Source organism: Clinocottus analis, unplaced genomic scaffold (genome assembly GCF_023055335.1).
Source record: "Clinocottus analis isolate CAN_PGR_092001 unplaced genomic scaffold, fCliAna1.0.p SCAF_26, whole genome shotgun sequence".
NCBI lineage: Eukaryota > Metazoa > Chordata > Actinopteri > Perciformes > Cottidae > Clinocottus > Clinocottus analis.
In genome coordinates, this window is record NW_027175998.1 from 4,398,968 (window position 1) to 4,422,889 (window position 23,922).

A 23,922-nucleotide genomic window follows, 5' to 3' on the forward strand; every position below is an offset into this window, starting at 1 on the left:
GGAAGCCATTTTCTTTTGACTTCCCCGCTGTTCACACCACAGGAAGACAGGAAGGAGTAAAGCTCCGCCTCTCGCCTGATCCCATTGGCTGCCTTGGCCTTGCGCTATAAGCTGAGAATATTTTAACTTTTAAGCGCGCAAAAAAAGCGCGACGCGCTGCGTTTAAAAGTCGCCGTTCCAGAGGAGAACAACGGTTTAGCTAGCGACGCGTTTTTGAGCGTCGCGTCTGGTGTGATCGACTCCACATGGTGGAAAGCCCGCCTCCTAGATCACTTTCCACCAATGAAACCAGTCGGTTGAACTCAAACAAAAGCCCATCCGGTACCCAGTTCACAGAGGAACTTCACCACTCACTGGATTCACTTTGCTTGGGTCAAGATAACCTTTTGAACAGGAAGTGAGTACACTGGAACTTCCTTCTCCTTTCTGTGAACTTCCTAATGTCTTGGAACCATCACTACGAAGCCAGATGTCTTCCTCACGGTCCAACGTAAGGTGTTCAACCTGATGTCGTTTGATTCCCGCTCAGATCGCCGTCCTGCACGCCGGCTGAAGGCGAGCGAGCCTCGAGCGGAGAGAGAGAGCTGAAAAAGGATTTTGGAAACTCATCTCCATGTCACGCCAATGAAAGCCTGTCTGCAATTAGATTTGCAGAGGGAGAGCGACGTATCGGCCCACCGCTCAAAAAGCCTGGTGGGAGAGGATTGGAGAGAGAGAGAGAGAGAGAGAGAGAGAGAGAGAGAGAGAGAGAGAGAGAGAGAGAGAGAGAGAGAGAGAGAGAGGAAGGGGCTGTTAAGGCAGAGAGAGATAGTCAGAAGTCTCGCTTGAGAAAACCGGGCGAACCCTCAGAAACTCAGAGACAGGAGCTCACAAAGACACACACACACACACACACACACACACACACACACACCAAAGTGGCGAGCGTACACATCGTTCCCTCCAACACTCGCTTTTTCCACTTCATCACACTCGTCTCTCTCTCCACCTTTCATCTTCTTCCCTCCGTCTATCTCCTTCCCTCCTTCCCTCCCTCCTCCCTGCCCGCTAGCAGCCAGAGCGCCGCCGCCCGCCGCCGTCAATCCTCCTCGGTTTGAGGCCCAACGTGCTTCATCATCGTGTTTTTTAATCAAACTCACACACACACACACACACACACACACACAGTGCGTTAATTAATCTCACATTGGGCTGTTTAATTATCAATGACCCCGCTTTTCCAGCGCCTCTCTCCCGGCTCCACTCGGCGCTCTTCGTTTTAAACATCCCATAATGCTCTGATTGAATTACTCGTGCTATTTCCGTCAAGGAAATGATTTCAGGAGCGCCTGAAACATGATTCACTCCCACGGCGGCCGGCGGGGCGGCGGGGCGGCGGGGCGGCGGGGCGCAGGGCGACCTCGTGGAAACGAGAACAAAGAACAAGTGTTGCGTCTTTATAACATAATAACGACAAATACTTGCCAGATTTTGAAAGTTACTTGTCATATAAATATGTCAAAAAAATGTCCTTTTGGCAAAATTGGTTGACTTTCAGGAGAAATGTAACTTTCAAAATCTGGCAAGTATTTATTATTATTATATTTCTCCTGTAAAAAAGAGTAAATAAATGTTGCCAAAAGAACATTTTTTGCATATTTGTTGATAAATAAGATGAAAAGGACCAGGCGGACCGTCATCTCACACTAAAAGGGTTCAATCCCATCATTGTTGATTATTTAAATAGCATTATTTCAGATGAAATATGACTAATATGGCACTCCTTTTTATTCATTTTGTGATGTGCGCGTGTAAATATAATATAATAATTTACCATCAATAAACCCGTTTAGTCAGCCGGCCTCTTTTAACTAAACTCTTCATGTCTGAAGTGCAGCTTGAATCCTTGTGAGTTATTAGGGTCACGATGCAGAAGCAGCGGTTGGATGTGACGGAGGAAGGAAACCTCTGAGAATAATTGCGGGGCGATGTTGTGAAGCAGAAACGTCTTTTGTGGCGTTTAGCTCGGCGCTTTGTGGTTCTCCGCATCGCGGCGCGGAGAACCTCGACTGAAGAACCAGAAGCCGCCTCGCAGCAAAAAAAACATGTGAACACAAGACGCCGCCGCAGGACTCCACCTGCACCGCCCTGCTGGAGGAACAGCCACAACACAGGCGACAGGGTTGGTTAAATCACAGGGACACACACACACACACAGACACAGACTCACACACACTACACAACATCAAAAGGCAAACGCTTGTACTGAGATGTCCACAGGAATATATTCACACACATTTTATAATTCGGAAATTTACAAATATAATGAAACACAGTCCGGACTGGCAAACACAGTCACGGTCATACACACACACACACACACACACACACACACACACACACACACACACACACACAAACTACACAAATTAAAAAACCAAATGCTGGTACAGAGATGTCAACAGGAATATATTTACTAACATATTATAATTCGGAAATTCACAAATATAATGAAATACAGGAAGAACTGGCCAACACACACACACACACGCACACACCCCCACACACACACACACACACTGTTAGGTTAAAGCACTCATGCAGATAGAGATGATCCGCGCTGCTGCCTCACATTACAAGTAAAACCTTTATTGAGATGAATGTCCTGGAGACCCAGACCTCCACGAGGACTCTCTCAGGAGAGACTTCCCTCATGGGGCTCACACACAACTCACACACAACTCACACACAACTCACACACAACTCACACACAACTCACACACAACTCACACACAACTCAGCACTTCAACGTATCTTTTCCTTCTCTCGCTTAACGAATCTTCACAATCGCGATCACGCTAAGCGGCGCTGCCAAAGTGGTTATAAACTCGTTATGAATTAATTAACGACACACACACACACACACACACACACACACACACACACACACACATACTTATAGTTTACTGCAGCTATAGATCTATATAATACGCCCTTCAATGTATGCGTTCACGCTGTCTGCGCCAAGCCTCGAGTCCTACTCCAACGTCTCGAGGGTCTTTTTGTGTAATATTAATTAACAAATTTCACTCATCACCGAGCTTTGATGAGTAGATAGTAAAGTAGATAGATAGTAAGCTGGTATTAACTGGTATTAAGTCCAGCCCTAAACTTAAACCGGCAGTAACCTCCTGTTCTGCTCAGTGATGCCAATGGGAGGGTCTTATCAATCTCTCTAATGGCCAGCAGGGGGCGACTCCTCTGGTTGAAAATAACTCTGCTCATCTTGTTTTACTCCCTCAGTAAACATTGTAAACATGAATATTTGACTCAATCTATAGTTCCAAGTCTTCTGTATGACAGCATGATGTTTATTTACTAAACGAAGCTCCAATTACAGTCAAACAGACCATAAAGCAGAGTCTATACGCTTCAGGGCGGGACTACTGTGATTGACAGGTCGCTGCCGCTACCGAGCTCAAAGTCCCTCCTACGCACTCCAAATATGGAAACGTCCATTTGTCAGCTGCAAAACAACAACAACATGGGGTGAGGTCACGATGACTACGTCCACTTCTACACATGATGAGCACAGCACGTCACTTTCTCCTCATAAGAGGCCGAGAACACGACATTTCCAGAGCAGGGGTTTTAATCTCGATCCCTAATGGGAGGCTGAACTGTTCTCCTTAGCTCCACCGGCAATAACAACAACACTCTCTTGTACTCTGTGATGTACTGAAGCGTTGCAACCTGGAGGAGTTGGTTTGCTCTCGTCAGATTGCTAACGATCACGTTTTCACCAACATTTAGCGACAAGCCAGTTCCAGTCTGGATTAGCCGTGACCTCTTTGACAGCCAGCAGCTGAGCCGCATGTTCGCATGCTGTCTGCATGAGTCAACCTCCTCCTGATTTATCAACTTGTTATGGCACTTAGTAACAATGACATCACCGGCTTTTCTCGTACCCAGTAGAAATGGGCTGAGGAAACATCCGAGGCACACATGGCTTATATTTGGCTAAGCTAGCAGCGTTAGCTCGCCGCCGACAGACTCGGAGGGGGCGGCGGCGTTCAGGCGTCACTCAGGGAATGAAAGTCCCTTTTGTTGCACTCCGTTTGAACGTTACACGTTCTGACTTTAAATGGAATTGTCACTTAAAAAGCCCAATTACTTAATTATTGAGTTAATTACGATTCATTTGCTCGCCCATTACGAAGTGGAAATATGCACGGAGGCATGCCGGTGCAGAGAAAGGGCCACCTGTGCTGCATCTTGGGAGCCTGAGCATCAAAAGGCTAAATATAGCGTCGAGTCGCAGCAGCGTTGATTAGCGCCGACGATTTTTTGGAACTTGTATCTGGAGTCAAGACTCGACCAATCGGATCCAGCTGTATTCTTACCCTCCGGATATGAGCGTTGATCAAGAACAGAGCCAATGAGGGGATCAATATGAGCAGTAGCACCTCATGTGTTTAGCCAGATGAATACAGGTGAGAGAGGTCACGTGACAAGGAAAGGCTCCGTCAACGCTAACAGGAGCACACAAGCATCCAGCAACCCAAGACTTTTCATGCTGCGTTCACACCTAGCGCGTTGTAGCTCCCAAAAAGGGGGCGTGGCTTATCTCCATCATCTTCCATCATCCGCCATGGAAACAACCACGAGTTCTGCTTCATACGTGTTGCTATCGGCGCTACGTCAAGCGGACCGGCGGCAGTTTGATTCAGCGACGGCAGGACGGCGGTGACGACGGGCGGAGCTTCTCGGCGCCGATTGGCTGACGCGAATTTTTCGCCAGAGTTGGAAAAACGTCAACTTGCGTGAATTCGCCTGCGTCAAACGCGCCATTCAAACCAGAAAATGTGCGTTTTCGCATTCATGCATCCGCGACTTGATGTTGAATCTGAGACATTTAAGATCGCCAGTACCTCGCAGCAATAACTCATCATTTTATTATCCATGCATCGAGCTGCTACTCTGCTCGTGATCAGTTCATCTGTTCATCTTTTTTTCCAGTGAATCACGTGTTCAATAAAACGTCCACGGTGACATCTTCATGTGTCCTCTTTTTGGTCCCGAAACGGTCCGAATCCCGCCCAAAATGTTCAAGATATAAAGACGTATACATGAGATTTTGCACATTAGCATTCGCTTGTTTCATTTTTTTCATTTTAAACTTTTACTGTTAGCGAGATGTGGTATCATCAGCATCCATTAAATCACCAGAGAACTTCTAAAACCCTCTTAAAGACGCCATCGTGTCCTCAATTCTGCACCACGACTGAAACGTAATCATCAACTGAATGTCTAATCAGGACAAATTAATCTCCTTGTCTCGCACACGCACACACACACACACACACACACACACACACACTCACACACATTCACACATATAAAGGCTCCCCTGAAAGCATAAGAATCTAGTGTTTGCCTGGAGCTTTTCTGCAGCGCTCCACCGCTATCGCCGCTGTGTGCACCACGAGCGGGATACAATTAATTGTCTGATTCGATCTCCCACTGTTACATGTGAGGCTCCGGCAGCACTCACATCATGTCAGTCAAGCCCGGAGCCTCGTCCTGACACACAGCGCCGCAGAGACGGAGGACAAGCGGAGGAAAGCGGCGCGTAACAGACGTGGAACTGAGCGAAAAGAGCAGAAGAGAAGAGGCACGAACACCTGAAACACAATCAGCTGGAGGAACCACTTGGAAACTGTAAGCCCAGTAAGACAGTGGGAGGGAGGGGGAGGGAAGGGGAGGGGGAGGGGGAGGGGGAGGTAGAGAGGGAGTCCATTAAACACCACCTTTGGTCCGGAAAAGTTAATGGAAAAGCTCCTTCGCGAGGACTTGATTAAGCTCTTTAGCGCCGAAGAAGACGCAGGTAATTAATCACGTTAAGACACGCGGGAGCTCTGCCTGCTGATTGGCCCAGAACCGACCAATCCACAGGAGCCAGAGGAGCGATTAGCCCTGACCCCGGCTCACAGCGAGCTGGCTAACCAACCGGTGCGCTGGCATCTGTCTGTGTGGGAGAGGAAGCATAACCAGCCTGGATGGAGACAATTAGATGAATCCTTAAAGTAAACAGAGCTGCATTTACTTGCTTTAAATATATATATATATATATATATATATATATATATATATATATATATATATATATATATATATATATATATATATATATATATATATATATATATATATATATACATATAGACGGGTTCTGTCTCTCTCCAATGGTCTGATGCGTTCAAACCAAACACATCTAGACTGAATCTACAGAAATAACACTTACACTCCCACAAGGAGCTGGCCTGCACACACACACACACACACACACACACACACACACACACACACACACACACACACACACTGACACTAACTCCTACTGTGTGAAGTACCTGGATCTGTTGAGCTCTGTGTCCTTTATGCACAACCTCTCTCAAAAAGCATCTTTTGCTTCGTTCAAGGAGAAAAAAAAGACACGATCAAGCTTTTTGTTGCACTCATCGATAAATCTCATCCAATTTTTTTTTTACATTATTTTGATTTGCAAAGCAACAGAATATCATCTCAAATGAATCCGAAAAATCCTTTTACTTTGTTCGTCGGCTGTTTGTTATGAAAGAAAAAACACACGATTCAAATCATCAAGCAATAAATGACTGTATTTTTAAATCCTGGCATTATTACTCTTAATTATGTATTATAAGCTGTTCATAGCTCTTCATAACTCCCTCTCTAATAACTATTGTGCAGTTATTATGCAGCACTATCTGCAACATGAACATGAAGCATTGGTTTAACGTTTGCAAAATGCAACCAGCTATGCTCACAACGTGTGCTTTTAAACAATATCTATTGAAATCGTAACTTGTGGTATTTGTGGTGATGTTTTCCAGGAGGATGAGCGGCCGCCAGCGCTGCGCTCTGTGACCGTCAGAGTCAGTGACCTGTAGCGCTGCAGCGACGGTTCGGCCCTCAGGTGACCTCGTGTGCGTCACGCATGCAGGAAAATCAGCGACCTATTTGGGCAAAATTTACTGAATGAAAAAGTAGAAATCATATCATTTCCACTGTGTGGTTTTAACTTGAAGCGTCAACCCACCGTGAGCAGAACAAACTCATTTCCTCAGATTTACTCCCCAAACGATCCTCAACCTTCAGGCTCTTAAGGCCTTTTTCTCGATTTTACATAATTACTTAAATTCACCTTTTAAAGGCACTCAAATATGTGATACATACTCATGTGATACATCTAAAATTGCAGAACAATCTCAGCTCTTTGTGTAATGAGGCTCTATTGTCCTAATGCACAAGTGTAAAGTGGTAATTTGCCGCTAAAGCTGAAAAAATTGAAGCTCGATTTTTTTAAATCCTTCATATCTCTGGTGAAAACATAACTTTTACTCATCTTGGTGATGGGAATTGCGTTACCAAAGGTCTTATGTTGACAAAAGCAGTTTAATAAATGAATTAAATGGTAGATACAAATATTGTATTGTCGTTTTTTTAAGTAGAAACGTTGTCTGTCGCTACTTTCATCAAAATGAATGAGTGAGGACAGTAAACTGTCCATCACACCGGCCTGATTCAACACCTAGAGGGTTAAACTATCGGTGAGTAGAAACTGAGCCACTTTTAAAAGCTCACACCAGCTTCCTGCCTCCCAGATGAACAAAGGCCTCTCGTTTGGGAATTTACAGTAAATGCAATAAGACGTCGCAGCGTGCTGTGGGATCACTGGGGGAAACGAGAGCGTCGTGCATCCGTTTGGGCAGCAGAAGTGAGCTGAGGACACGAGCTAACGCTGTGCACTGCGGCGCATTACAGCATGTTGCTGATCCGCAGGTGCTCTTTCTTCTTTGTGTCGTCCGTTAACCGTGTCAAAAAGACACGTTTGCCCTCTCTCCTCGCTCTGCCTCTCTCTCCCCCTGGCGCCTCACCTCGCCTCCCTCGCCTCCCTCGCCTCCCTCCATCCATCCCTGCCTTTTCCATCCCCTCTTCCCTTCGCTAACGAGCGTTTGAGGTGAGAGTGCAGGATGGAGTCAAGCGCGGCGCCGATTGAGAGACTCGCGGTTCAGAAACCTTGTCGTGGCGCTTTCTTTCTCCAGCACGCCTCCTTTCTTTCTGCTTCTCCTCCCGCCCTCCACTTCCCTTGCAGCATTACTCTCATTCATCCTCCTTTATACATCCATCAGCACCGGGATGGAGGGAGTGAAGGGAGTGAAGGGAGTGAAGGGAGTGAAGGGAGTGAAGAGAGGGGGGCGGATGACTTTCTCCACATTTTCATTTTGTACATCCAGCCCAATAACTCCCATTCTCCATCTGCTTGCACTTTTTCTACTCTCTTTCTCTGAAACTCTCCATCTCTCTCTCTCTCTCTCTCTCTCTCTCTCTCTCTCTCTCTCTCTCTCTCTCTCTCTCTCTCTCTCTCTCTCTCTCTCTCTCTCTCTCCCCTTTATCGCGCTGGCTGTTAAATCAGATAGGCCGGATAAGTGTGGCAGCGTGGTTACACAGATACCAGAGGCATCAGAGAGAGAAAAATCAATCACTTCTCCTCTTCCCTTTCATCAGCTCTCTCTCTCTCTCTCTCTCTCTCTCTCTCTCTCTCTCTCTCTCTCTCTCTCTCTCCCTTTCCTCCTTCAGTCTTCCCGCTCTTCTCTTCGCAGCATCCTCCTCGTCATCATTATCTTTTGGATGTCAGTCGACATTTCCTTCCTATTTCAATATGTTTGCTTTTGATTAAAAACCCAAGAAGCCCCCCCCCCCCCCTCCTCCTCCACACACACACCTTCCAAAAAAGCCCTCCCTTCCTCTTCTTCTTTATTTTTCTTCTTCCCTTCCTAGAGAGCACAGATGCCGACCCGTCTCATCCTCCTCTTCCTCCGTCCGCGGTGCGTTTTCCTTCCTGACTGACAGCAGCTGGCCTGTCAAAGTCGGGAGGGGAAGTCGGGAAGAAGAGGACCGGGGGGAAGTGATGGAGAGACTCGCGGAGAGGGGAGGCGCGAGAGGGACGGAGAGAGACATTTCTAATTCAAAGAGACATGCGGTGTTTCCGTGGCAACTCCGTTCCCATAGAAACCCTCCTGCTAAAGATGCCATTAGTGTGGGGAAAAAAAATAAAATAAAAATAAATACCTCCACCGCGCCGTGCACGCACACGGGGACGGAGGCAGCGGGCCGACGGCCTGGACGCCGCGCGACGCACGCGAGCGCCGCTCAGCCTCCGGCGCCGACACGCCGACACGCCTGGAGGTGAATTATGACGGCTCAATTACTGGCCACTTAATGTCGGTCGCTCAATTACAGGTTTGGCCCCTTCGGGTGCAGGAAGCGACCAACAGTCTGATGTTATGAACCCCGGTTTTGTTTTGACTTCGCTCCTCAAACGACTTCCTTCAGATGAGGCCGCGGGGCCTCGAACTCTCCATATATTGTCTCATTGACCGTGACAGTCTGCAGGCCGGCACCACCCACTCACACACACACACACACACACACACACACACACACACACACACACACACACACACACACACACAAACTATATATAACTAACACAAGCTAACCCGGGCTGACAGAAGTGGGCTGTATATTAAGTCTTGCTAGCTGTGTGTGTGTGTGCTGGGGGTGGGGTATGGAGTGTGTGTGTGTGTGTGTGTATAATGAAGTGCATGTGCGAGTCATGTGCGGATGGCCCTCCACCGTCTCTCTGTGCTGGGGCACATGACTGATGATTCAACATAATGAGGTCTCGCCACAACAGCAGAGACTGATCTATGTCGCCGCTTCACCAGAACAAAACGTCCCTGAACGCACCACCGCCCCCCCCCCCCCCCCTCTCTCACAAGGGGACAATAACAGGCTTTGTCCATCGTTGTCTTGATTAATCGTCTCCAAAATGACAGAAAGTAGTGGAAAGCGCCTTTTACGGTTCAAGAAATTGAGCAACTGTTGCAGCTTCACCCCAAAATATATATCTGTGGATTATCTTAAATGACCGGGTCATGATTTCTGGAAGGAGATATTTCTGTTGAGGAGCATATAGTCCCATTATAACAGAGAGAGGGCCGACATCTCTACGGGCAACATCTCCAACTCACACCTAAACTTCACAGAATGATGAATAATGGGGTGCACTGTCCCTTTAAGAGCGAGCTTCTATGCACGTTTTTAACGTGTGTCTCTGTGAATGACGGGTATTCTAATAATAAATGAATAATAATAAGTATTTGTATTCTATTGTGTGTATATATATATATATATATATATATATATATATATATATATATATTTATATATATATACATATATATATATATTTTTTTTTTTTATTTTTTTTTTTTTTATTTTGTATATATATTTCATGCATGTTTTTATATTTTATTTTGTGTGTTTAGTTTGTTAAGTTTATTCCATTTGGTGTCTGTTAATTTATATATATATATTTTTTTTATTTTATTTATTTATTTATTTTTTAATTTTGTATATATATTTCATGCATGTTTTTACATTTTATTTTGTGTGTTTAGTTTGTTATGTTTATTCCATTTGGTGTCTGTTAATTTCCCCTTCGGGATTAATAAAGTATCTATCTATTTATCTATGTATCTATCTATCTATCTATCTATCTATCTATCTATCTATCTATCTATCTATCTATCTATCTATCTATCTATGTATCTATATATCTATCTATCTATCTATCTATCTATCTATCTATCTATCTATCTATCTATCTATCTATCTATCTATGTATCTATCTATCTATCTATCTATCTATCTATCTATCTATCTATCTATCTATCTATCTATCTATCTATCTATCTATCTATGTATCTATCTATCTATCTATCTATCTATTGAGTAACGTCTGCAAGATCTGCGTTCATTTAATGCGAAGCTGCCATTATACTCAGCTTCTACGTACTTCTGAAAAGTCTTAAATCTTCTGAGTTGAGTCAGAACAGGAAATGAGAGGAAACACGAGGTTAGTCTGTTTGACGCTGCAGCAGGTCAGCCCTCCTCTGTATCAGTGAACAACGATGTGTCGTCGCCCTGTGATGTGTTTCACCAACTCTGCTGTTCAAATATGCAGCAGACGTGAGCGGCCTCCCTTTGAATGAGCCAAGCAGCTGCACACGTCTGCATCGTCTTGTCTGGAAAGACCTGAGAAATGAACGCATGGAGGAGGCAAACACGACCTCCAGGTGTTGTGTCCAGTCAGTCATTGCGTCCTATTATTGCCCCGTGTTCCCGAAAAAAATGCAAAACACTTTCTCTCTCAGCGTGTCGAAAATTAAAAAAAGAAAAAGATGTGTTTACTCATCCACAAGTGAGCAGCTTTGAAGGGGTTGAGAACGTGAGCTTTGAGCCGGCGCTCGCCGGAGAGCGTTGGCTCACTTTGACGCAGAACAGAAGAGGGGGAAAATGAGGAAAAAAGAGAGGGAGATTAGAGAGAGAAAAGCCGACAGAGAGAGAGACAGAGAGAGAGAGAGAGAGCGATGTGGCGTCCAGATAGAGAAGCCGAGAGACGGAGAGATGGTGAAGAATCGGCTGGAAGAGTGAAAGTAGAGAAAGACGGCTCAAAATGAAACACAGGAAGCCCAGAAGAAAGAGTCTGGCTCTCCCCACCAGCGAGTGTGGAAAACACAGGCCTGTGTGTGTGATAACACACTCTGCAGGGGCCAACAGCTGCAGTGTCACATCACCTCACGGCCGAGCCCGGTTATTATCAGGCCTGGCGAGCGCACACTCGTACGCCGCGAGCTAACGTTCACAGCTACAGCGTGCGCGTCCAAACAGGCTCTCGCAGCGATGCAAAGGCGCACCTCTGCAGGAGCTGACGCTCGCTGTATTTCAGGCTTTCCTCGCACACTCGCGTTTCAAATCCCTCGTACTAAATATAGAAAGTAGCTGCCGGAGTTGAGAGCACGCTGATATTCGAGTACATGAGGTTTCATTTCATAACTCCATCCTTGTCATTGTTTAGCTGTCTCAGTGGGAAAATATAGAATATCTCCTCAACCACAAAGGGCTATTTGAAGAATTTCATAAGGTCTAATATACAGAAAACACTTGTGAGACTATAGAGGTTCATATGTATTTGTTCACAGCACTATATGTTAACAGTATCAGCTCACGTTTGTGCTAACATTAAGTTTTATTCCATCAATTTTACTTCGTTGCGCCCATCAGCGGAGAGAAATCCAGCAGCTTCATTTGTCTTTGCATTCGCAAACGAGGTGCGTGCATTGCTTTTATTTTTTGTATATGATGGTGAGAAAAAAAGGATTGACTCGCTTTGCAAATTGTATAAATGCAAGAGAGGCGCGTTGCTTTGTAGATCGCATCATGTGTTTGAAGTCTGGCTTCATGTTTCATTAGCCTTACATTTGGTTCATGTCTCCAGGGTGCTTTCTGTTTATGAGTGATTATCTTGCATCTTACCCATGAAATGTTGATTACAATGTACAACGTTTTGGAGTTTAAGTTAGTCAGCAGAAAATCCACACAGTCTGATGTTTCACCTGAAGTTGTAGATAAGGCTTTTGTAAAAGGAGCAGCAGTAAAGCCATTAAATAACCTCTTTTTAACCACCATGGCTCGGGTTCGAGGATTGGACTCAACAGTCCTTAGCCAGTGTTAAAATCTGGAGACCTTCAGGGATGATCAAGTCCAGAGTTCGTCCTTGAGAGTGCTTGAGCTCCTTCACATGCTGACGTCAAATATTTCTTTAAGTTCATTCTCATAACTATCCTTTGGGTTGTCACCGTGGATGTTAAAGTCACAAGCTATAACTAAAGAAATCTCCATAATCAACTGAAGGAACTGCAGCGCTGCGATCCTTTGGGGGTCTATCAATGATTACACGTGGAATGAGAGTCTTTAAATAGGGTCGGTGGACCGGTGCTCCGGAGCGGATGGGGTGGTGTTGGTTCAGGGACTTTGGGCTTCGTCTCTGCAGAAGAGAAAACGCAGCCCGTGCTTTCAGATGCTGAGCGAAGAGGAGCCTACGACTACTTTGCAGGAGAAGACTGCGGCGCATCTCGTCAATTTAGCAACGCGAGCTAGGAGCTGGCAGAAGTTAGCGGCTAAAGGCAGCTACGTGGAGTCGTGGGCTCCAGAAGCGCTGCACTGATGGATCTTTTACTTTGTTGAAAGCATGCGGGTAAAACCACTAACATCCGGCAGTGCAGTACACAAATTGGGCGCCTCTCATTGGGTGCCTCTCATTGTGTGCCTCTCATTGGGTGCATCTCATTGAATGCATCTCATTGAATGCATCTCATTGAGTGCCACTCATTGTGTGCCTCTCATTGGGTGCCTCTCGTTGGGTGCATCTCATTGGGTGATCTCATTGGGTGCCTCTCATTGGGTGATCTCATTGGGTGCCTCTCATTGGGTGCATCTCATTGGATGCCTCTCATTGGGTGCCTCTCATTGGGTGCCTCTCATTGGGTGATCTCATTGGGTGCCTCTCATTGGGTGCCTCTCATTGGGTGATCTCATTGGGTGCCTCTCATTGGGTGCCTCTCATTGGGTGATCTCATTGGGTGCCTCTCATTGGGTGCCTCTCATTGGGTGCATCTCATTGGGTGCCTCTCATTGGGTGCCTCTCATTGGGTGATCTCATTGGGTGCCTCTCATTGGGTGCCTCTCATTGGGTGCCTCTCTAACTGAAGATAAAGACCACTGAGCCGGATGTGTCAGCTCTGCTCCTGGAGAGACTCACCAGCTGTCACCGACAGATATTTCTTCCCGCTTTTCATCGCTAACAGGCACATGCACGCAGTTAATGTTATGTGTGAAAAAAAGAAAAAGGCAAAGTAAAAAAGCCTTTGGGCTAATACATCGACTTGTTCATATGAGAACAAAACTTTTCTTCGGCGCCAAACCGTCATCTTTCCCCTTCTTCCTCCGTCGCTCCTCTCTCTCTCTCTCCTTCTTTGTCTCGGTGAAAACAAATGGAGGCTCACTGATGAATAAATGACTGCCCTCCTCAGCGCTATGCAATTAGAGTAACCTTTCTGCCTGTTTGGGATTAAATACCCACAAGTCAGCCGTCTCTCTCCGTATTTAAAAGCCCTTCCTCAGTCTGACGCAAAACCATGAAAACCACCATATTATGTGACACTTTGCTTTTTTTGCTTCGGCTCTTATCTTTTTAAAAAAAAATCTTTTTATCTCTCGCTGACTGTTTCTCTCTCTCTCTCTCTCTGTATTCCCTATACATTACAAAACACACCGCATGATGAAGCTCAAAGTCATGTGAGATGGCGCCAGCGTTCCCTCTAATACGTACAGCTTCAGAAGGAGGAAGAAAAAACTGAATTTAATACCGTGAGAGTGCACCGCGAGCAGCGCTTCAATGCTGAACCCCTAATGACACTGAATGGTGAGAATCGGAGGAGGGTCATCTTGAACTTTTTGAGGCAACAGCACTGTCTTGAGGAGTGAATTGTGCATGAATGCGGTATTGTATGTATTATTTATGGGCTTTAGTATACCGCTGCCTGGTGATAATACTCGCTTTACTGTACAGCAGCTTCCACATTGGGATAAATGCGCTATGATATCACCAGTGAGGCATCTGTCGGCTTTAATGCGTTCAATCCCACTGGCAAACACTTGATGTTCTGATTTGAAACCAACACAGACAGCTGCTGTGATTGGCGCGTACGCAGAACAACACAGAACACAAGCAGTCCGTCACTCACGCTGATCAATGCTTGTTTTTCAAAGATCGTGGGAACAAGTTCTTTGTCAGTTAGCGATCACAACAAAATCCTCTCGACTGAACATCAAAAATACGTTGTGTGTCAGATTGCTATCCCCAAACAACACACACGAGCGTTGGCTTATCCGACGTCCCCGTTGGCATCATTGGAACGGGCCTTTTTTTTAATTACCTTTGAAATAAAGGATTTATATGACCGCTCTCTGATTTACCGACACTAGAGATGCTATAATCAGCTTTTTTTTTACAATAAGGTGTCAAATGACAATGGTAGTTACACACCAGGGGGTTTATTTTTCCACCTGATTTTGTCATGAATACTTTCACACAGGACAGAGGTGTTGTGTGCGGAAAAAGAGACTTTACTGTGTTTTTCTGAGCTTAAAGGCATCAGCTAATTTGTGTGGAACTGACATATTTAAACATTCACTATAGCGCGCAACACGATGGCTCTGTAGTCCGAAACAAGAAACTACATTTCACTTCCTGTGGGTCTTTATTTACTGTTACAACCATTACAAAGCAAAAAGAGCATGTGGTTACATTCAGTACACTGGCAGTGGCTAGCGTAGCATGGACGTGCTAACGCTGGTTGACGTATTGCTAACATACTCTGCTAATGTTAGCGCCGCAGGTTTTCAGGTGGGAACGTAACATTTTGAAAAGGTGCATCTCCTTCAAACCTGAGGGACCGATCACTCCAGACGTGACTTTTAAAAGCGCGAACGCTTCAAAGACGCCTCGACAAAAACGTTTTCGTGGAGCGACCATTTAGTAAACTTAATTTACTAAATGGATTCAAGCAGACGTCGTGCTCTTGCCCTTGCTGTGTTGTGGGATGAGGAGGAAGAGGAGGAAAAAGTCCCATAAAAGCAGAGTTTTTGGTTCACAATATTATTATTTTTTAATTTAAAAAGGAAAGACGGCGGTGAATACCACCATCTATTGCGTGAATTGTGTCTGGATGACGAGAGCGTTCAGTACTTTGGGCTGAGCAGCAGTCAGCTGGAGCGTCTTCTGAGCTTTAAAGTCGTGTTTCCATCTAGAATTATAAGGCTCTTCGTCATTAAACACCGCTAACATTAGCGCCTCGTCGGAGGGAAGCCATTTTCTTTTGACTTCCCCGCTGTTCACACCACAGGAAGACAGGAAGGAGTAAAGCTCCGCCTCTCGCTTCATCCCATTGGCTGCCATGGCCGAGCGTGACAGTGATGAGCTGTGTGACTCCGCGCCTCGCGCTTAAAAGTTGAGAATATTTTAACTTTTAAGCGCGCCGGAAAAACGATAGAAAAATGTGTTTAAAAGGCGCCGTGCCAGAGGAGAACAACGGTTTAGCTAGCGACATGTTTTTTAGAGTCTGGTCCGGTGTCATCGGCCTCTTAACAGGTAACAAGTGTCACTATTACACAACGTTGAGCATGAAGGTGAAGTGAATCTGAATTGGTCACCTGAGCGTCTACGCTAGCGGTCAGAGCTAACCTGAGCTACGCTGTGATTGGCATTCTGTGTCCCAAAAGTTGAATCTCATTTCGTTTTGGAAATTTACGCCAACTTTTATCTTACATAATAAGATTAGCTGGGTAATTAGGCCCCATAAGCTGCAACGTTAAAAGGCCAGATAGTTACTGCTGGCAGGAAGAAGACCAGCGAGGCTCGCGAAGCCTCCTGACAACCTGTTGTAACCCGGTGCAACGCAGAGGAGCCTCCTGTGATCTCCCAAATTACTCATCCCGTCCACGCACACCACCGCCGCTGATAAAACGAGCTCATTATATGGAGAGAAAGACGAGGGAGAGGAAGAGAGGTGGATGGAAAAAGAAGAAGGATAAAAAAATCGCAGCACATTTTGAAGGGCACAATTAAAATCTGGAACGTTATCAGGAAAAGTTGCGTCAAAAAAGAAGCTCTTTGTGTGACTCTGGACCGAACTCACGGGGCCGCATCGATGACCAGATGACGCCGTCGTTTCAGAGCTCGATGCATTGAAGAAGCGAGAAGGAGGGATGAGCTGGTGAAAGGAGGAGGAGGAGGAAGGGGGTGATGATGAGGACGGGAAAGAAATCAATTGTGTGTGTGTGAGAAACGGGGTGTAAGATGCACGATGTGCAAATCCGTCTCATCCTGGAAAACCATCTGACCGGCTCGCAGGATGCAGCACTGACCAACTTTCAGACCGCTTTCCTACAGACGGCCGAGGTCCCCGAGACGAGTCCGACCGGCGTTGGTGATCCCCTAAATCAGGGGTGTCAAACATACGGCCCGTGGGCCGGATCTGGCCCACCAAGGGGTCCAGACCAAAATTAGCAGAGCTGGGATTCAAACCTCTGATCCTCTGCTTATAAGACGGACGTGCAAACCATTGATCCACAGTCACAATGGATGTGAGCTTAACATGGATCACGTCATGAAAGTGGCGTCACAAAGTGAGGGAATCTGCAGATAAACAGAGAGCTGATGTCTGAATTTATGGTCTTTATGTTTCTAGTTAATTGTTGAAAGACATTAAAATAGAGTTTATCATCTCAAAACCTTCACCAATGATTTAAACATAAAGAATTGCCGTTATAATGCAGCATGTGGCTCCTTCACTAAAACACCACAGACCTTAATGTACCTCACCGTGGATTAAACTACATAAACACACCCCGAGAGAGGGTGTGTTCAAATCCCGCCGCTGGACGTCGTCACAGCTTCCACTCGCCGACAAAAAGAGCAGCTCAGAGCTTTGTCAGTGACATCACAGATTAGTGAGGGCGCCACACATCCTGCACTGCGCACACATCTTCCCATTTACCAGTCAAGGACGACAGCAATGACACACAATGGACGGAAGTGTAGTTCGCTGCCGATTTCCTTCCTACGCTCCATCCGTTGGACTTTTTGCAAGGGGTTAGATGTTGGGACAAGAGCCAGAGGAGGTGAGAGAGAAAGTGAGCTTTCAGCTCTAATAGGATGGGATTAGTTTTACAGGGAGAGGATGACCTGACATGTCATTACTGGAGCATGTCCGGTGCTTTAGTGCCGTCAAAATCATCCGTCGCTGTATTCAGCGCTCATGTCAACACGCCCGGTAGCATAATCACAAACAAAAAGTAGTCTAACAACTGCTGTTGTTTAAATTAAGGGAAGGACCTCCGGCTCCAGCTGACAGCTTCTCCTTGCTCGAGTAAACCAGCTGCAGTGTTGTTGTTCCAGCGTATCGGCGTCAGTGGGGGGGGGGAAGTTACATTTGACATATGAAGCAGGAAATGAAATTTTCTGAGACGGATCACAGCGGCGCAAACGGTCTTTTCACACGCGACACATTTGATTGTTTTTTAAACGAGTCGAGAAAAGACCGAAGCATGGTGGTGACAGAATAATAGCAGCGCGATAGCAGCGTGAGGGGCAATATTTTGGTCCATTGGCCAAATGAATAGTGCGAGTTAAAAATAAAGCAGCCACTCAATGAATTGCCATTGTTAGTTTGGCTGGAGAGTGAAGCAAGTCAGTCAACCGCTGCCAGGACCCAGTTTCATTACCAGCACCTTAATTCTTCTGTCTTTTGGTCCTAATTGTGAACGGCGGCATCCCAGAGGTGGTCCATTATCCCCTCATGTACAACCAGCAGGCATAATGGGATACATGGTGCATGCAGGATCCAAGTCTTAAAACCACAAATTGGGAAGGAGAACAATAGGATGAGGGGGAAAACAATCATGTCAGCTGCTGCAGATTAGCGAAGCCGCGGCGCGGCGCCGCCGTACGGCCACCGGCTCGTCTGGCTGATGTCAAATAATGTCAGCGAAATAATTTACTTGCACGGCTGCGTCTGTCTTGCAGAGAAGGCCTCACACTCTTCTGCCTATTTAAAGATAGAGCGGGTGTATAATTGTAGTAATCACTCAAGGGCTGGTGAATCAGTTTTCACTCGCAAACGTCTGAGAAGAAGAAGAAAAAATAGTCTTTTTTCCAAAGCAATGCAACGGCAGTTTGTTTATTCTCATGCAGCATTTTTGAGAGCCACAGCGGCCCATTCATACACGAGTTGTACTACCAACCACCTGGCAGACCGTTGTTCACCCCCAGAGAGATTCACTTTAAACCAGCAAGACCTTTAAGCCCCGCTGCATGGGTATAAGACCTGTAGGCATTGCCGAATGGAAAGACACAACAACAACAACAACAAAAAGGAGAAATATACTTTGAGGAGGCTGAATGGTTTATTAGAACCGGATTCACTTGTTTGCAGTGAAAACAACAGCTTTAATCTCCACAGAAACAGGCAAAGAGGCCATTATCATGGAGCACCAGCATGCCGTACGTGTCCACACCCCAAAAAAAAGCACACACACACACACACACAGCTTAAGTGCCAACACAATAGATCTGGAAGACCTCATTAGACGCCAGAGTGTTGGCCAGGGCCGACTCCGTCGTCCCATTACGCCGACACCGACACATGGCACGGCCTGAATGGACGGCTCAATGGAAGCGTGCATATTGTCCGGCTCATAACGGGCCGACCTGCATATCCGTCCCGGGCTCATTAGCATACTGGAAACAGAAAAAAAACCGCAGCCGTAAAAAAGGGGGAACTCGTGTGTTCAGCGCTCTAAATGGAAATCAAGTCGCTGCGTGACAAGATACGGAGGAGTGAAGTGGTTTGGCCCCGCAGACCTCCGCACGCAGCGCGATAGATTAGACATAATTGTGGACCGATAAGGCGTGGACCTGGCAACCTGGAGGGAATTGGGTTATTGATGCTGGAGAACCACTCGCTGGCTCTAATGCGCTCACAACACGCGTCCTGCTGCCATCGGGCCACAGCTCCACGTCCACCTCGCCGCCTGACCGTCACTCACAAAGTTATTCAGGCTCCTCTTTATTCATTTAGTGCAAAAATAGAATACAATTTCATAATCCATAGCGATTGTCTCGTCGCCCACGGAGCATCCGATGAGCACAGAGAGGCTCCGATCAAAGCTCTGACTGGAAGTTCAAAAGAGGAATTTCATTCATTATTTCCTCGATCAGTCAATTCATCGTTTTACAAGAAAGAAGTGATGATTAGAATACAATAGAGCCCAAGATAAAGTCTTTAAAACGCTTGTTTTGTTCGACCAAGTGTCCAAATTCTCAAGTTATTCAATGTACAAATGTTCGAAGACTTCAAAAAAAAGAGTGCAAAAAGCATTTTAAAGGGTTTGGATTTGCCTTTTAACTTTTGGCAATCGACGATCAGCTCATCAATCGCTTCAGCTCTCGTCTCGTATGTTCGTTTCCCCTTTAACGGGCGTGAATATGGAAACCAGGTGAAAGGTTTTGATGTTTTTCTTGGTTGACGTGACTGAAAAGCTATAAATAAAACATTAAAGAAGGCATAGAAACAGCGACTACTCCACCACAGCGAAACACGACGTCCCTCTCAGCCTGTTTCTGATCCTCTTCTTCTTTGTTTCCACCTTTTTTTGACGCTTTAATCTGGTCATTCATCTCCCTCACCCCGTCCCTCTATGACTGCAGCGTTCAACCCTCACTGCGTTTTGTCAGACGACAAAATCATCATTTCTCTCTTCCTCTCTCTTTCTGTAACCGCTTTTTTTTAATATATAAAGTAAGTGGAGATAAAAATATAAGCAAGCGGTTGCCATGCGGACCGTGTCCACACAGATATTTCCTCAAGAACTGTGTGAACCATCACATGATGCCTCCTCCCTCCACACATTCACACAGCTCTTTATGCTCGAGTGCTGCAGCCGAGTCTCACGGCGTTTTGAAACGCCAGAAGCTCTGTCATGAAGAACCATGTGTTTAAAATACTTTAACGTTATACTTTTGTCCATGATATTGAACACAATTATCCTATCTTTAATGTGATAATCATAGTTCCCCTCCCTCTCTCTCTCTCAAACGTTGCACGAGCTCAGCGTTCGTTCCAAAAGTCGACATTCATTAAAATATCTCGGCTGTAATCATTTCCAAAAACAACGTGTTTTCATCTCACGAGATATTCTACTTTAATCCGTACTTATTGGCATTCATCCTGTTACAAGCAACGTTCTCACTGCGGTTCAAAAACACACACACACACACACACACACACACACAGAGTCATGTTGTCGATCTGCACCGTGAATTAAGAAGCTCTTTTCCTTGTGTTTGAGTTGTTGTCCCCAAATTAATGACTATACTTGTGTTTATTGTGTGTATTTGTTCAGCAAAGTCTTGGGAAAAAATGTATATCTGCAAAAAAATCACTTTTTAAAAGATATTTTGATTGTAACTATGAGCATCCAGCATGATATGAGCCAGATTCCCCAGAAAAGCCTCCTGGAGCGTCAATAAGACACCTTTATGGAAAGATTAGGACCTAAAGAATCAGAATCTGCAACAAACATCACAATAAAACAAAGTCTTGGCCTGTTAGGAAGAAGTTTCAGTCAAAAAACTGTGTCGTTCGGTTTAAAAATGGAAAAATTACATATTTTTTGCCAAAAGACTGTCTGAATGGGGCATGCTGGGACTTAAAATTGGCGAGGGAGGATTTTCACGCTCTGCTTCCAAAAGGTTAAGTAACATCAAAACAAAGGGAAAGGACAGGATGAAATATGGCAACAGCTTTATTCTCAAACCTCAACCGTAGTTTGGGAAAGAAAGCGGAAGAAAAAAGCCGCCGCCGCCCCGATCATTCACGCCGTCGCCTCGCCGCTCCGAGCAAAGATTTGTGTCTCGAGCTGGAGGAGAACGCAGCTGCGAGGCGTCGGATGCGTGGAAGAGTGATTTAAGGATTTCAAGAGGACTCGTCACGCGTGCTGGTTGACGAGGGATTCAGCACACGGACACGAAACATCTCTGAATGAACCGGAGGACGCAGATTACTGAGATTAGGTTTTGCAACCGATAGTCGAGCGGTTTAAAATGGACGACAGCGTCGGCGAGCTCTGGGCGCCGCTCTGCTTCTCGTCGCTCTGGGTTCGAGTCCTCCGTCTCTCCGTCAGCTGCAACGTGTGGTAATAATTACACGTCGAGCAAACTCCTCTTCCTCCTTCACACCCACACGAGTTGTGTTATATTTCATAACCTCCCCCATCGCGCTCCTTCGTTCTCTTGTTCTCGTTCTCATCTCCACGGTTAAACCACTCCATTGTTTCTACTTGTTTCTACGCCATCAAGGCCTCAGCTGGATTTTGGCATCAGTCGATGAAGTCATAACGAGTGTTCGTGGCGGCTGGAGGAACCGCCTCGCTGTGGGCGGAGCTACTGTAGTACCTTGAATTGGAGCTTTTATTAGATCATCTCTCTCTTTAAGTTGAGCGGCGGCCTTCATATAAATGTTCAACGGAGCGACAGGTGAAGCCGCACATCAGATTGTCTGTTTTTCAGGCAAGTTGCTCCACAATAATAATAATAATAATAATAATAAATTAATAATAATAATAATATAAAATATAATCATATAAAATAATATAATAATAATATAATATAATAATAATATAATATAATAATAATATAAAATATAATAATGTAAAATATAATAATATAAAATAATATAATAATAACATCATATAATAATAATATAAAATAAAATAATATAAAATAATACAATAATAATAATAATAATAATAATAATAATAATAATAATAATAATAATAATAATAATAAATAATAAATTGCTCCGCCATTTATCAAACACAAGCAGTTTCTGTTGACGGTGACATCGGTAAATGTGTTTGTTGCGGCGCTCGTCTTCACGTCGCACACAAGTGGCATCGGTGCGAACGCTTTGACTGCAGCAATTTCCAGAAATCACTTTGTCTGATTATCATGCAGATTTATGCGGCCAGGTTTTCAACAATCTAATCATATCAGAGTCTCCGCAGGAGGAGAGAGTGAAGCTCCCGCCATGTATTGATTAGTCTGCGCTCCAGCTCGATGCCTGAGAACAACAATGAACTCCTCATGTCAACTCAGAGTCGTCTGCTTGGGGAACATGGACCACGTCTACGCTGGTTTAATTACACAGAGCAAGGAGTTTGGACTTCCTTTGTGAATCATTTTGGATTGTCTTCCACTACTTTCAATGCGTCCAGCTGTCATCGTCGTCACTAACAAGCAGTGAAAACTGAGACGAGGAAGTTTTTCGCCATCTGATTGACTTTCTACTCGTTTTTGAATCAGTGTCATTTGATTTTAGTGTGTTTTAATTTGGAGATCCAGATGTTGGAGAAGCGTTTCCACTGTCACTTGATTGTCTTCACTCACGTTGTGGTTGTGTTGCCATGTGCTGACGGAAAAACTAGCTTACGACTCGTACCAAACAAACCACCCTTTTTCCAAAATGTCAACCACAAACAAAGTCTATAGGAGCATGAAGACCATGATGTGGGGCTGAAAGCTCTGGAAAAAGATAACAATAAGAGTCCAACCAGTCAAAATGTCAAACTCCAATATCTTGGACCTTCTCAAACAATATCAATCAAACAACCATTCATATTTAGTGCATTATTGATGCCATTACTCAGAATCTCTATCGCTCCGTTTTCTCCAAACGGTCCAACAAAAAGCCGACCTCGGCGCCGTATGGATTCTGACTTTCATCTGCGCGACTTAAACGCGGCTGAGCCTATTCACGCGACATTATTTGAGGATACATTTCAAAGCTATTGTTCCGTTTCTGGATTATAGATTTTCCTCGTGCGACTCGGTTTGTGCCAAACCTCTTGCTCCCCTCCCCCGATCCCAGCGAAATGTGTTTTTTGACTCCTTTGTCTCACGCTGGGAGTCCTTTCAGAGGCGAGGCGACTCGCTGTCAGGAGCTTCAGAGTGACGTCGGGCTCACAGCGGAGGTCAATTAGCAGCTAAATCAATCAGCGGAGAGGCCGCGACACAACGAGCGGCAGCACCGCGAGTGGTGGGAGGCTGGTGCCTCTTAAAAAATAATGTTTTTCCTTTTTTATCGACAATGAACCGAGAAGAAAAAGCTCAAACTAAAGAACCTCAAAAGCACATTTGCGGTGACTCTTATGGATGAGTCGCCAGCAAAACAGGTTTAAAAAGTTCTTTATCTTGGAAATAAACGATTTGTTTTCTGTCGGTGAGTCTTAACGAACACCGTTGCGTTCATTGGAGGGTTGCTGTTGACCCGTTGGCTCGCCAATGTGCTATTTTACAACAACGGCATTGGAAACTCCCACTTCACCGCGAAT

The 23,922-nt window shown here is 45.2% G+C and overlaps 1 protein-coding gene across 6 annotated transcripts in view; it reads right to left on the bottom strand.

Moving 5' to 3' along the window:
- Window positions 1–23,922, bottom strand: part of grin2bb (glutamate receptor, ionotropic, N-methyl D-aspartate 2B, genome duplicate b) — a 106,223-nt gene that overhangs the window by 53,331 nt on the left and 28,970 nt on the right. The window lies entirely within an intron of this gene.